Source organism: Sander lucioperca, chromosome 16 (genome assembly GCF_008315115.2).
Source record: "Sander lucioperca isolate FBNREF2018 chromosome 16, SLUC_FBN_1.2, whole genome shotgun sequence".
Taxonomy (NCBI): domain Eukaryota; kingdom Metazoa; phylum Chordata; class Actinopteri; order Perciformes; family Percidae; genus Sander; species Sander lucioperca.
In genome coordinates this window covers 3,089,689-3,104,643 of record NC_050188.1, presented here as the reverse complement: position 1 = coordinate 3,104,643, position 14,955 = coordinate 3,089,689, and the positions used below count along the sequence as shown (strand labels likewise).

The window sequence follows — 14,955 nt, the reverse complement described above, 5'->3', positions numbered from 1 at the left end:
CAGTCCCTAATGTAATAAAAGGCTTTTAGCAACTCCTTCAAATGCATCAGTACTGTGCTTTTCCCTATTTTCTTTGTATCTCATTAATTTCCATATTTAATTAGCTTGGCTCATTAAATGCCATGCACACAGGAATGTATGCAGGAATAATTGTATGCAATGTTATAGACACAAATTATCCATAATATTCTTGTGTGAGTTGTGACAGAACGTGTAGGCCTTGTTGATTAGTCCACTCCTAATAGACATGGTTTGTCTATCAGTGTGTATGTGTGCCGTGTGTACCCTTGGGTGCTCAAGTGTGCGTGCACATGTTTATGGTATTGTGCATACAGTGTGTGTGTGTGTGTGTGTGTGTGTGTGTGTGTGTGCCCTAGTGTGCCAATCTATCCGTCAGTTCTAAACCATGTTAAAGAGTGAAATTGCCCATCAGCTCTAGTAAAAGCATGGCTGACAACCTGTAATCATGGTAATGAGGGAAAACAAATCATTGTCACATGTGGGCAGACACACACATACACACACTCCTGGTCAGGGCAAAAAAGATTGGGTGACCAGAGACAACAGGTAATACAAAAAAACTAATCTGTATCCTTCTGTGTTTCCTCTCTTTGAGTCTTTTTGCCAGGAGCAAAGCTAACACGTTCCACTCAAATTCACAAGAGAGCAACTTTGTCTTAATTGTCTCACTTGTCTCCATGCTGCAGTCTGCTTTTTTATACATTGCATCAAATTAATGTGTTTTCATTCTCCCACTCAGATATATATATATATATATATATATATATATATATATATATATATATATATATATATATATACAGTTCTGTCTCGATCACACATTTGAAAAGAACTATAGGTGATTTTTAATCATGCACCATGGTGAGACACGCGTGAATAACTCTGACATTTACAATTAGCTGTTGTCAGCAGTCAAAGGCAGTAGTGCAATTTACTAGGTACACATTACTGTCATAAATGGAAGTGACAACAATTGGATATGTTGTTTGAAAGTGGCGTGATAGCGAATTGCATTTGACCCTGTTTGAGTGTGCTCGCTCTTGATAGGCGAACACCCTTTATTCAAAAGAGATAATTGTTTTTGCAAAATGTTGTTCATGCAGCAGGCCCTGAAACGTTTTGAAAGAGCCGGCGTTGATTAACAGTGTCATAGTGCTTGACATCTCACGACCACGCAGCTCTCACAATCAGAGCACTTCCCTGCATCGAATGTCGCTCTTTTATTACCCTTGCGTGCCAAGGATAAGTGTTAAATTAGTGTTTTTCTTTATCATTATCTTTGTCGTGACAGATGCATTCAGAGTGGAGACACTGTTCTTTTGAGCAGGGTGGGAGATGAGAGAGAGGGTTACAGGAGTTTCTGAGCCCGAACTTCTGAGGCAGTGATAGTTAAAGACTCAGGAGGTTGAGTTGGAAAGGGGGGGGAGGAGCAGTTTGGGGTTGCAGGGGGAGGTCGGCCTCTCTGGTCTCTTTGGTCTCCTTGCTGTGGTTTCCCCACATTTGGCTGGCAGACAAGTGTATTGTGCATGAGTCCTCTCTGATGTGGCGGTGTGATGATGAGTAAGCACAGATATGATGGAGTGGGTATGTGTGTGGTATCCAGAGCTCTGCCTGACACATGGCCATAAGGAAATTGAGAGGCGGAATCCACGAGGGAGTTTGGAATATATATTACGCAGCGTTTAACAGGCCAAACTTTTCCCCCCCTTTCTAATTAGAGGACAAGCTGTGGGTTCTGCCAGTTACGTAACCTCTGAAGACTTCCTGGTGGAGGAGTGATATGTTCAACATGACACATCTGGGTAAATTATTCATAGATTTGGTGCACGTTCAAGGATATAGTGGAGGATGAACTCACCTTCTCCATTCTTTTTATCTGTATGAAATCATTTTCAAGACAGACACTCATGATGTATATCACTGGTTATAGCTTTCTCCCAAACCTTTGATGTCGATCTCCAACGTGGGCCTTTTCAAATGTTCAGCACAGCCCAAAAACTTACTGTATGTCGAAATTTGCGCGAACACTACCAGATTCAAGCTCGGGGGAATTGTGAGAAATTAAAGCCCAGCCCGAACCCGGCAGGTTGGGTCGGGCTCAATCGGGTTTGGGCAGAGAATCAAGGCTCAAAGTCATTCGAATTTATTCATCTGCCACCATGGCTATCTGAACCAAATTTCACAGAAATCCATCCAATAATTGTTGAACTTTGGTATTTGAATAATGTTTGCGACCTTGCCAACCCTAAAGCTACACTGCTGGTGTGGTAAAAGGTTTTGTTTACCAGTATTTGTTTGCGTCCTAATGGCACTAACCTTTGCGCCCCAGCCGGGTGTACATCTTTTGGTTCTCAGTCATCTCAACACAGGGACATTTCTAATATCTAAACTGAGTGTAATTTTCTAACTTGTAGTATCATGGACCCCCACCCACCTGGCACACCCAGAAGATTAAAACAAACAGTCCGGGTTAATTACACAAAATGTTCAGTCCAGCTCAGATGGTGTGTTTGTTCAGTCAGAGGTTTGGAGTAGCTTTGATTGAGGCAAAGCGTTTGAGTGGGTTCAGGCTGTGTGTCATTGAGGTGGGCCTATATTCATCATCATCAGCTCAAAATGACGCCAGTACCGCCGCTGTTATCGCAACGTCTCTCTGTGGGTGGTTTTCCTCTGTGTGTGTGTGTGTGTGTGTGTGTGTGTTCTTTCAGAAGTGGGATTCAATAGTGCTACTGCCCTTGATCCCTCTCACTCTCTGGCTCTATTTCTTTTTTTCTTTCTCTCTTCCTCTGCTTTTTTCCCCGTGTCAACGTCTGTAACTCCCACAGAACTCCCAAGCCGCTGAGATTCAGAGGAAGTCCTTCCTGGGATTAATACACACACAGAGACACAGGCACATACACAAACTTCCTCGTCAGATTTACCCCCTCTCATTCGTCCTCCCACAGCCATCCTGTTTGTCTCCCGCAGCTCCTCTGCTCCCTCAGATGAACATAAGCCAGGGAGGCACGGAGTAAACAGAAGAGGAGTTACTGAGAAGAAGGCAGCACGGAAGCACGGAAGCACTAAATACTCCTAAAAAACAACCGCAATTCAGTCGGGTCTTCGGCTCACATTATGTATCCTCTGTCACCTTGCTCTTGTGTTTTTTCTTTCTATATTTAGAACTTGTTGACACTGTGGATCCAAATTCAGTGACAATCAGTTTTAAACAGGATCTGGGACCTCGCCAATCATATTACTGCCACAATTTTCGAGCAGTGCTCCTGGAATGAGAGAAACCTTGTTGATTTTTTCTGTAATCAGTTTCCATTATCTCTCGCCGCGGCGGTAGGCATCAGCTCTCCGTCCTGTCTTCTCATCCGTAGAGCGGTCTATCCAATCCATTTTACCCATCTGCCAATCTCCATCATTTCGATCTTGGTTTGTCCGCTCTTCCCTCTCCTCTCTGTCTCCCTTCACTCTATCCGTGGCTAATCCATTACATCTTCTAATGATTGTTGTTTCGCTCTATGAAGAAAAGTGTGGGGCGGATTGGCATTTTCTGAAGCCATATGTGTGTGTGTATGTGTTAGTAACTATCACCTCCACCATCTCCTCCATGAAGCCTAATCTCATATACTGTAGCTTCTGTATGTTCACAGAGAAATTACAGCCATGAGAAGATTTTCAATGGCAGAAGTCAAATGATGTCAGATGTAAAAATACTTCTGATCTCTGTGGGTCACTGTGTTAATAAAGACTCACTCGCATTTCGTTTGTTTTTATCTGAACGAATGAACATTTTCTCTGTGTGGTATCTCTTCCCACATTGATTATTTACAGCTTTTTTGCAACTGCAGTTAGTCATAGCAAATATTTTACTCTCCTCTTCAGATTTTCTTCCACGTTTTCTTAAGAAACAAAATCGAAAATATATGGATAATAGCAAGTAATCTGAAATACCAATTCAAAGATGTTTCATCACATTCTACTGCAATAGCTGGTATTTCTAACCATAGGATAGTGACTTTTGCAGTGGGCAGTGCGAGAAGTTCCCTCACAAAAACACATTTATTAGATATTTATTCCCTGGCCTGTTCCAGTCTGTCCTCAGCCAAGCAATTATTATGTTCTGAGAATATTGACTTTGGGTTAGGACAGAAATGTGTTTCTTTTTCAGTTATTTTCAGCATGGCACGGCACAGTAGGCTGAATGGTTACTGTATCAGGTCAGGCTTGAAAAATGTAATCACTTACTCTTTACATATCATTCATTCAGTTGAAATTACTGTGAGGCTCTAAGCACTTCCCCACCCCTCCAGCCCCTGCACCAAACTGTCCCAGACCAGTATGTCCACTGAACACACATAAGCACAATAGATGTAATCTAACTCCTGGTATGATGGCGAACAAGCTGAGCCTCAAAATGTTTACCTGGGATAGTAACTGTAATGTAAGTGTTGAATTTCAAATTGTAAAACATTGGTAAAAAAGTTACTTAGTAATGCATTAAACCTTCATTAGATAGGCTTCCTACTACCAGTGTGGTCAGTATTCAGTTGCTCTGTCATTGGCTCAGGACCCCATGAATCATTCAGGGTTTCCCTCTCGTTGTGGTGCTTCTACATAGAGTAAGGGCTCCTGCCCACTGGCTGCGTGGCGTGAGCGTGGCGTTTCTGTTGCGTGGCGGCTGCGTGGCGTTTTCTATGTCTTTGCACACCAGAAACATGTCTGACACAGTGCTGCTGCTGCTAGCCTTGTCTGTACACATGTATGTTTCCCATAAACATAAACATAAATATATACTGATTTGATAACAGCAAAGACAACGTCGGCAGTATTGACTGCAAAATAGGCTACAGAATATTTCGTTCTGTATTGACAGGTGCAATATTTGAAAATCGATAATTATTTATTACTTTTTTAAATGATATTTATATCTGCATTTATGTCAAAACCTAGAGACTTTCAAACATCAAAATGTCATTTATTAAATGTATTTGTGTCAAAACGACATATAAACATCTTTTCGTATTCTATTTAGCCTGGAAACGCTTCCAACATGCTTGCGTGTAGTGTGAAAAATAGGCGTCGGTCCTATTTCTAGCATGCACGCGTTTTCGGCGTGGCTCGAGCCGCGCCTGAGACGTGCGTGTCACGTAGGCAGTGTGCAAGCTCTAACCTGCTAACATGGGAGCCGAAATGAAAACGGACACGCCACGCAGCTGACACGCTCACGCCATGCAGCCAGTGTGCAGGAGCCCTAAGGCCGGTTACACACTGGAGCGACGCATGCGCGCATGCTAGAAATAGGACCCGACGCCTATCTTTCACACGACACACAAGCGTGTTGGAAGTGTTTCCAGGCAAAATAGAATAGGAAAAGATGTTTATATGTCGTTTTGACACTAATACATGTTAATACATGACATGTTGATGTTTGAAAGTATCTAGGTTTTAGATATAAATGTAATTTTAAAAAAAATAGATTTTCTAATATTTCACCTGTCAATACAGAACGAAATATTCTGTAGCCTATTTTGCCATCAATACTGCAGAAGTTGTCTTTGCTGTCTATATTTATGTTTAACATGGTATTTCATTTTATCAATGGGAAAAACATACATGTGTACAGACAAGGCTAGCAGCAGCAGTGCTGCGTCAGACACATTTCTGGTGTGTAAAGACATAGAAAACGCCACGCAGCCGCCACGCAACTGACACGCAACAGAAATGCCACGCTCACGCCACACAGCCAGTGTGTAACCGGCCTAAGGGTTAGTATCTTGTTTTTGTCATTCTTCGCCCTGCTTTTAATTACATTCATACATTTAGTGATTTTACAACTTTGTCCACAGAAAATTAGACTTCATTATTCCTGTGCACAGCAAAGATTGAGGTTATTACATAACAGGCTAATGAAGAATGGCCCTTTACAAGGACACCTGCGAGTCTTCTTTGCCATACATGACTCTATTACACTGACAATGACATTAACTGTGCAGCCGTAGAAAGCTAGTATATTGGAATTGCAGGTATTCCTGAAGATATTATGAAAACTGGCAAAAGATATGGCTTTCATACTGCTATCTTACCTTACCACACACACTGCATGCTGCAAGGATACAATCGGAAAATATAAAACATCTCTTCATCTAACAGTTATAGTGCCCTTGAAGTCGTAAAGGGCCATTCTGAGACAAATTAGCAGTTGTAGTCGCTACGCTGGAACCCCCACTGTGCCAGTCAGCGCCGCTCCCCTCTGATTTAAGATCATGAGCCTTCAGTGTTCAGCCACATCCACATGACAACTCTTTCCATTCACATGTTTTATGGAATCATCACTGTCGCCACCCAGCAAATGAGCACAGCGATATTAAGGACAAATGCCACTGTCGAATGGCCCTACGAAACAATGCTTTTGAATATTTCATCACTCTGAAAAAAAGCAATATTAAAGCCGGGGGGGGGGGGGGACACCACACACCACACACCACACACCACACACCACACACACACACACACACACATCCATTTCCTAAAGCTGTGTGGGTGTTGCAGTGCTGTACCTTACAGGGAGGTACCGGGATTAGCAGTCGGCACTAAAGCGCTGCTGTGGCTGATGGGTTGTTTGTGTTGCAGGGTGCAGTTTCCTCAGCACAGCGAGGTCTGGCTGCCAGAGGGGCTGTGGAGCACGCTGGCTGTGGCCTCTGCTGACTGGCTTTCTACACAGCGTCTGTGGAGGCAGAGATAAGCAGCGACACACACATGGTACACACACTGTTGACGTATGACGTCATGGGTGGATTTTGTGTGTTTGCGCGAGAGTGTGGTGTTTTTTGGTTCATCTATTTTCTATCATCATCTATCATCTGGGTGAGGTTCCAACAAGATCCTCCAGGGCCAAAAGTTCAGAGAAAGACAGAGAGAGAGAGAGAGAGAGAGAGAGAGAGAGAGAGACACAGAGAGGAGCGAGTGACAGCTTGTGTGGATGAAAGCAAAAGTAAGGGGATGAAAGACACGTGGGATGACGGTGAAAATGCGGCGCATCGCAGTTGGTTATTTTCCATTTACTCCCATTGCATTTTCATAGGCTCTGGTCACAGAAAATAGATCACCATATTTATTATTAATCTAAACATCTCCGTTCCTCCCACTGGGTCGACCGGCCCTCAAAGCCGTGCGACCCTCCCTTGCCTCAGAGGCCAGCCTCCCTGCAAGGCAGCTCCAGGTAATGGCCTGTGAAATGACTGGGCTTTTGTTGGTCGGGAGGCTCACTGGAGGCCCGGGTAGCTTATTTATGGAGCTTCTGTGGTCATTCTCCTGGCCTCGACACCTATAAATACACAGGGAAGGTTAGCCTGCTAAAACAAACAATGATGTGAGCCCGGGCCGTCTGAAATAGAATATGCAATTCTGCAGCTCAGCCCGCTATAAAAAAAGCTGCAGTCTATCTTTAGTGGGAGGGAGATTAGATTTAGAGTTGCGGTGTGAATGCTGTTTCAGATCTAGTGATGACTTCAAGACTTAATAAGACAGTATTAGAATTTAGACTTTATTGACCTGAACTATAGTTTGTATTTAACCTCCTACTTTCATGAAAAATGTTTACAGTGGGTTTGTTCATTTTCTCTTACAATGACGCAATGCGGTCAAACCTCTTATATTCCATGGAATTTTCTTGGAAATCAATCAGGCACAGCTGGCAAATGTGCTTCTCATTTGTATGATTTATATTGTGATTTTTTTAATTTAAATCTCTACCTAGCTACCACGGCCCAGAACACATCAAAATCAGGTTGTATTTGGAAGAGACCAAGTGTCAGTGAAATAGGTGTTGGCAGGCAACTTCCATATGTTAAACCTGGACAGGTTTCAACACATGTACGGTATAGCAGCACATGGACGCCAGCGGTAGGAGCTATGGTAGATCTCCATAATGGATATACAAGGAGCTCTTGTTAGTGTCTGGTTTTAGCTGAGCAGAGCTGAGCACACAGCAGACAGGACTGGAGAGCAGCCCAGTCCTGGAGATGGCAAACGTGGTTAAACTGATAAAACTGTCATTACCGTGTTGGAGGCAGCTGGCGAGGTGCAAGGGCGAGAGAGAAAGAGTACAAGTAAAATATGAGTGAGAGCACATCATGTCAGGGTTGCTGGCTTGTAGGAGTTTAGACCAATATCCTGGGCCGATATTGGCCTGTCAGATATTGGTCAGTCATGGTTCTGATATTAGAGGATACTGCCAGACCAAAGCTAGAGAACATATTTCTATTTCAGATATTGGCCAAAGAAACTATCCTATCCTAGAAACTATATTATTAGAACATGCTGTTCTTAATTTGAACCATCAGTATGACTATCATTATTACTCACCAAGATAACTGCCAATATTTGGAAATGTGGCAACATCTCTAAAACAAAAGCAGTCAATCAGCCAGGTTTTAAACAAAGCACCAGGTTAGCCAAACTTATTTGGAAGAGAAAATGAACAAATGTTAAAATTATAAACCAAACTTTACTTTTCTCTTACAGCTTATAGACAGACTTCCTGGTTTAACTTTGACCCACTATATTTGCTAGCTAGCTGTGCGCCGGTGGCTTTTGTACAATGAGAGTTTGCTAGCGACATTTGGTGTGTGCTCACTTTGGGTGGTTTTAATCATCTGGCTAAACGTTATTTTGTTAAGCAATGTCGTTTTTCTTCGAGATCAATTACTTTGGTGATTACAATGCTATAACAGATAAAAGTGATTCTCGCTTCATTGCCAAACAGTAATTTATCCATGTCATTTAGGATCAAGGGGGTCCCACTATTTCCACAGGCACATGTAGCACTGAAGTTGCTAACATTAGCTTGTTGAGTCTTCATCTTGACTATTTCCATTGTTATGTTAATCCAGGACCTGACTTTATTTTTTTGTTGGCCTTCCTATCTCAATTAACCTGTTGAACAAAGATGTCATCTATATTATATCTCCAGATTTGGTTAAAGTTTAAGTCCCCGAGTTTTAGCCTATCCTGTCATTAGCTAAATTGGAATAGAAATGATGGACCTGCTCAATCAACTACATGGATTTCATTAGTTTTAATGGAGCATTTTCTTTCTTCATGGTCTGCTGCTCTTTCACAGGTTTTTCCACTCTGAAAAAACGATGAAGGAGCCACTGAAAATGCCTACGTTTTTGCTATCAGCAGTTTACGTCCAAAAATATCAGTATCGGCCTTGAAAACCCATAAAGGTCAAACCCTAGCAGAGTTAGCTCCTGTAAAATCAAACATGCTGTTCTGCCGTGCTGAGAGAGGAAAAGGGGAACAGTGTGAGGGAGGGCTTGGAAGGTGTTATGTTGCAGCGTGGTGCCAGGGGAGCTGTGAGGCTTGGCAAAGAGGTGTGTGTTCACATCCCCAGTTTCCCTACTGCTGCTGGAGAAAGGGGTGGGATGGAAAGACAGTAGGTGGGGAGGCTACGGAGGAATATGCCAGGGACAATTTATCTTTCTATCACTCTCCGGCGCTAATCAAAAGCTAAATGTGTGGCTTGGTTGCAGAAAAATACGCAGCACCTTAGGTTCACGGTGTCATTACGTGTGTGCATCTCTAAAAATGACAACCCCTCAAAACATTTTCATCCCAGGTGTAAATAAACCACACTGATCTGTCCTGCTGGTTTGGACACTGCAGCTGACCACATATGGCTGCAGGATATGAGTATGTAAGATTAGCAGTTGGTTGCAAACCACCACATGAGCGTTCACACCATATTTTAGACAATAAAATGACTTATACGAACTGTCTCCTCTTATGTTTTTGCCACTACTTTGTTTTGCCAAATGCATTTTAAGGTTAACGTAAATGCTGCCTGCTTAATGCCACTAGTAACTTTTGTTCCAGTCCAGGAAGTGCTATGTTTTAGTACAACACCCAAATCACACTGGAGGTCGAGGGTCGCATCGTGGTCCCGCCTGTTGTAATCTTGGAACCCATCGGCCATCAACCTGATGATCATTTAGCCTCTGGGTACAACCTTAGACTGTTAATATTAATGGACAAAGCATCCGTTTCCGCGAAGTGCTGCAAATGCGGAAGTGCCTTAAACCTGCATTCTATCTGAATTCCAGCAGGGGGCGACACGTGCAGTTGCAAAAGGAGGTCGGTTTCTATAGAAGTCTATGAGAAAGTGATCCACTTCTCACTTGATTTATTACCTCAGTAAACATTTTCATAATGAGTTTATGGTCTCAATCGCTAGTTTTAAGTCTTCTGCAATACAGAATGGATGTTCATTTTTTGAATTATGGTCTCGTTGATTTTAAAATCAGTGATAAAGCAGGGGGTGGTTTAGGGTTTAGGAAGCTTCGTGAACCAGTTTCTCTTTTTTCTGAGCCCACTAGATGGGGCTCTCTCTTCAACAAAGGGTTGAAAACACACTGAATTGCCATTCTTTAACCTTTTTCTTTGAACAGAGAGCGCTATCTAGTGAGCTCAGAAAATAAAGAATTTTAGGTCTCGACAATATATCAACTAATCTCTATAAACAGATAATGGCATATGAATGCAAATAAATAAAAAGCTCAATCGTCGCTAGACAATTGCCGATGAATTTCGAGATTGCATTTCGGCCAATGTGTTGCCTCTTCTGCACAGACTATTTACCTGCATGCAACCAAAGTCCACTCAAATGTGATTGGTGAATACTACTCAGACTACAAACCGAAACCAGAACGCTTCCGATACCAAAATCTTGTTCCATTGCATTCATATGCAGATATCTGTTTAAATAGAGATTACATTTGTGGTAAGGTTTAGGCAACAACAGTGTTTAGATTAAGGTTATTAAGGTTAGGGGACAAGTACTTTCTGTTAAATATTAGAAAACTAAACACATCCTGTCTTGTTGACTTTTTCTATATTTAAACAATACCTCCATCTCTTCCTAATCTTAAACCCACATTAACTGATGGGACTTTGGGGCAGCAGAAACATGCTGTGAACACAACCAGGGGCGTCGGACTGGGGGGAAAAAGGGGACTGAGTACCCTGGGCCCTCATGTGAGGAGGGCCCAAAAAGATGCTAGAATGAATAGCTGTGGATGCGGGGAGGGCCCCATAGAAAATGCCTTTCTACAGGGCCCAGAATTTTGTGCTACGCCCCTGAACACAACCCTGACATATTCACCTCACCGTTTATGGTTGCTTATTTATTACTTGCTTTTTTTTTCAGACACAGAGCTACATTGGCTGTCCTTTGGAGTTGTGTTTCTTGGCGCCTGAGTAACGTAAGTCCAATATTCACACATTATTTTTGGCCTACTGAGGACAATATGCTTTTTAGCTAAATGCTTCACCGGCTAGTTGCTAACTTTTCCCATTGTTTGGTGCTGGGCAGGTAGTGTACAGTGGGCTTTTCAAGCATTTTTTTTTTAAAACAGCTGCCTGCTCTCTTTGGAAATGGTGCTCATGAGAGCAGTGATAGTTTTATGGTTGCGGGCTATAAAACCAAAACAGTTAGCAGAAAGATGCTGAAACACTGTGTAGAGCTGAGGGGAACTCGGGTAATGATTATGTGGATTCATGAATACAGTTAAGTGACCCCTTCACTTTAAACACACTCACGTTATCCAGTGTTAATGTAAAAATATTGATTAAACCCCTTTAACCAAGTGTTGAGTGCTTAAATATAACCGTAAAAAAACATAAATTGTTTCCTTTGATGTTGGGAAAACATGAAATTTGTTGTCAGTGAACATTTTGCGACTTTGCAAACATTTTCTAATTAGGACATTTAAAAAGAAATCATATTATGTTTCTCTCAAAACATGTTTACTGCCGCAAATGAGTAGAGACAAGATTGTTCATACAAAAGTACACCGTGCACACTGCAACAAAAATATTATTTCGAGCATCATATTCAGCTCTAAAAATATATTTTTCTTAGCCTTTTGAGCTTGAAGAGAGAAATTAGGTCAGAACTACAGATGAGATGAGAGACTTGTTGTTGAAGGTTGTGCGGAAGCCTGTTGTTTGTTTGAATCAACCGTTGCAAAACTTGAAAGATGTGAAGTCTGACAAAGTGTGATACTACCGGGCTTATGCTGTTGATTTATTGTGTGAAATGGTGTAGAATGCCTCACCTCCAATGCACTGACTCTGTTTTGAACAGATTTCATTGGCATTTATTAACCAGGACAGGTGCAGGTGACGAATACTGTACTCTTTGTTTTGGTTTTTTTCATGGGGCGGGTGAGTCGTCCTTTAATCACAAGGTTGGCCATTTGATTCGCAGCTCCTCCTGTCTGCATGCCAAAGTGCCCTTGAGCAAGACACTGAATCCCACGTTGCTTGCGATAGACAGGCTTTGCATAGCAATTCCGCCACCATTGGTGTATGAATGTGTGTGTGTGTGAATGGGTGAATGTGAGGCAAATTGTAAAGTGCATTGTCAGGTAAGCTAGAAAGGCGCAATATCAATGCAGGTCTTTTACCATTTTGTGTTTTATATTACTACACCATACATATGTACCGTATATATTAACATATTATTGTATAAAGTGGGAACTTCCTTTTGACCAAGTATCCGTACGTTAGTATGAAACAAGGCAAAATAAAGCACACCACTGTAGTAGAAGCGAAAAAGTCTTGTTTTTTCAAGAATGACAACAATTTTACGACAAGCCTCGTTAAGATGAATATTTTTTACAATGCGCTTGTATACAAAAGCATGCAGTATGCTGCAAACAAACGCACACACACACACACACACACACACACACACAAATGCTGAAGCAGAAAGTAAACCAGATGCCCAGAGGCTCCCATTACTGCAGTGTGAAGTCAATTGAGGTCATTAGGGTGATTTTATGAATACAAAACAATTTCAAATGAAGTATTCATGACAAGAGGCCGCCGTGGTCGGTCCAGTGATTAGTCCAAGATCTCTTTGTTGAAACGTTAAATTAGTCTCCCACTTAATGCGTATACCTAATACTGCTTTTTAAACACAAAAGAAATAAAAGGCATTGATCGTGAGCGATCAATAGAACTTTGCCCCAGGGGGGTCTAAGTGTTTGAACATGCAACGAACATTTGAACATCGTTGTTGTAAATTGCTGTTCTTCTTGAAAGCGCCCCTCGCGCCTGAGTCGGGAGGGAGAAGACGGAGCGATAGAGGGTGAGGGGTGAGTTTAGGTGAGGCGAGGAAGGGAAAGCCGGGTGATGACACCAGAGTGAAACTCAAGGTGTTAGAGCAGAGGACTGGCGCTCTGTGGTTTGGGATTGCTGCTGATGTTAAGTGTGATCTGTCTGTTACTCTGACTCACTGTCAACAGTGTTTACCCCCGATAGAGGCCTCACCTGCTGCTGGGATCAGGCCTGTAGTGTGGTGAGAAGTGGCACAGACAGTTTGGTGTCATGTTGTCCAGAGCTCGCTTTATTGGCTTCTGGCAACACTGGCCACGCCTACTGTTACATTCATGACCAAAATGTTGGAATTACTTGCCTGGTTTGCACGCACATTACATTTCTTCCTCTCAGAGTAGCATTACTCTCTGCTGCCCAGCCGTCCCTGTGCACATAAAAGGATGTTGTCCAATTTAAATGCTAATTTCCTCATGGCAGGAGAGTTGCTGTTTGGCTAACATAGGCTTGAAAATGTAGATTAATATACTGTTGGTCTGACATTATTTGATAGAAAGAGTATTTACTTTATTGTTTTCATTACTGACTACTATGGAGTCAAGTAAGTATCAGGAGGAAAAATAATAATAGTTGGTGCACAAAGAACAATTTCTAATTATAATGAAACAAATTAACAGAACATATTGTTAGCGCTTCCTTTAAACCCACTACAGTTCACACTACAGGCACTTCTCCAGGGACCCAGGAACCCCTTTAGAAACTACGGAACCTTACCTGTGTTGTAACCAGAAGAACCAGGGTTTAAATTGAATTCCTCTGCCATACAGTAGTTCCTGGCTAGCCTGGGAAAACCCTGACGAACTTGTGGCAAATTTGGGATTTGCGCTGCAAGTCAGTCTGACCAAGAGCCCATTCAAGCCCATTTCCAATTTTTCCAAATCAAGGCACCAATCACAACCGTTGAGGCGGGCTTTACACGATGACGATAGCGCAACGACGGCGAGCAGCTTTTTGTTTAAATTCAACATGACGGCTACCGAAGCGCAGCAACCCGTTGATGCCGCTGTCGCTGCTACGTCGTCTGATTGGTTGAAGGACTATCCAATTGCGCCCAGAGGCATTTGAGCGGCGTCCGTTGGTGACGCCCCTTTGGAAATGGGCTGTGAATGAACCTTGTCCAGACCTACTCTCAGTTACAACTGAGAAGGGTCTGGTGTCAAGCAGGCTAGTTCCTGGCCCCCAAAGAGTTCCAGGAAAAATCTGAGTGGAGTTTGTAGTGCTGGACATCGCTCACGAGTCACAACACAAACGTTGAAGCTGCTACAGTACAACTTAAGCAAGCACTGTGTGCCACTTGCATTGATCATAGGACAATGGATTGACATTTCTTGTACCACTTATTGACATGAAAACAAAGATAAATGCAGTTCGACTTCCTAACAAGTCTAAAAAGAGCAAGATTAAAAGAGATTGTACAAAGACAAAAAAGATTGTAGAGTGTCTTTCCACTTCTGCATGTCTCATTTGCATCCGTTCATTACATACACTGAAACATCAGAGTAGTGCAACAGTAAATACAAGGACTGTGTTGATTCTTCCTCGTGTGTGAAAATAGTTTTTTAACACTTAACATACTAATTGACCTAATCTTTATAGCTCTTGAGATGCAGTGGAAATGAGGGCAGCAGTGCACAAAAGGGACTAGTTTATTTCCTAGTTTCATACTTCCTGGAACTATTGGTTGAAAAGGGACATTAGATTAGATTGTCCATGGCCATGGACTATGTTCTGTTCTTTTTCCACTACATTAGGGTACACATA

General features: G+C 42.3%; 1 long non-coding RNA gene across 2 annotated transcripts in view; it reads left to right on the top strand.

The window, feature by feature from the left end:
• LOC116041309 overlaps window positions 1–14,955 on the top strand; it is a 111,820-nt gene that overhangs the window by 41,853 nt on the left and 55,012 nt on the right. For both annotated transcript variants that reach the window (XR_004102906.2, XR_004895426.1), the window contains exon 4: window positions 11,222–11,276. This is a non-coding gene — a long non-coding RNA (uncharacterized LOC116041309). The remainder of the gene's footprint in view (window positions 1–11,221; window positions 11,277–14,955) is intronic.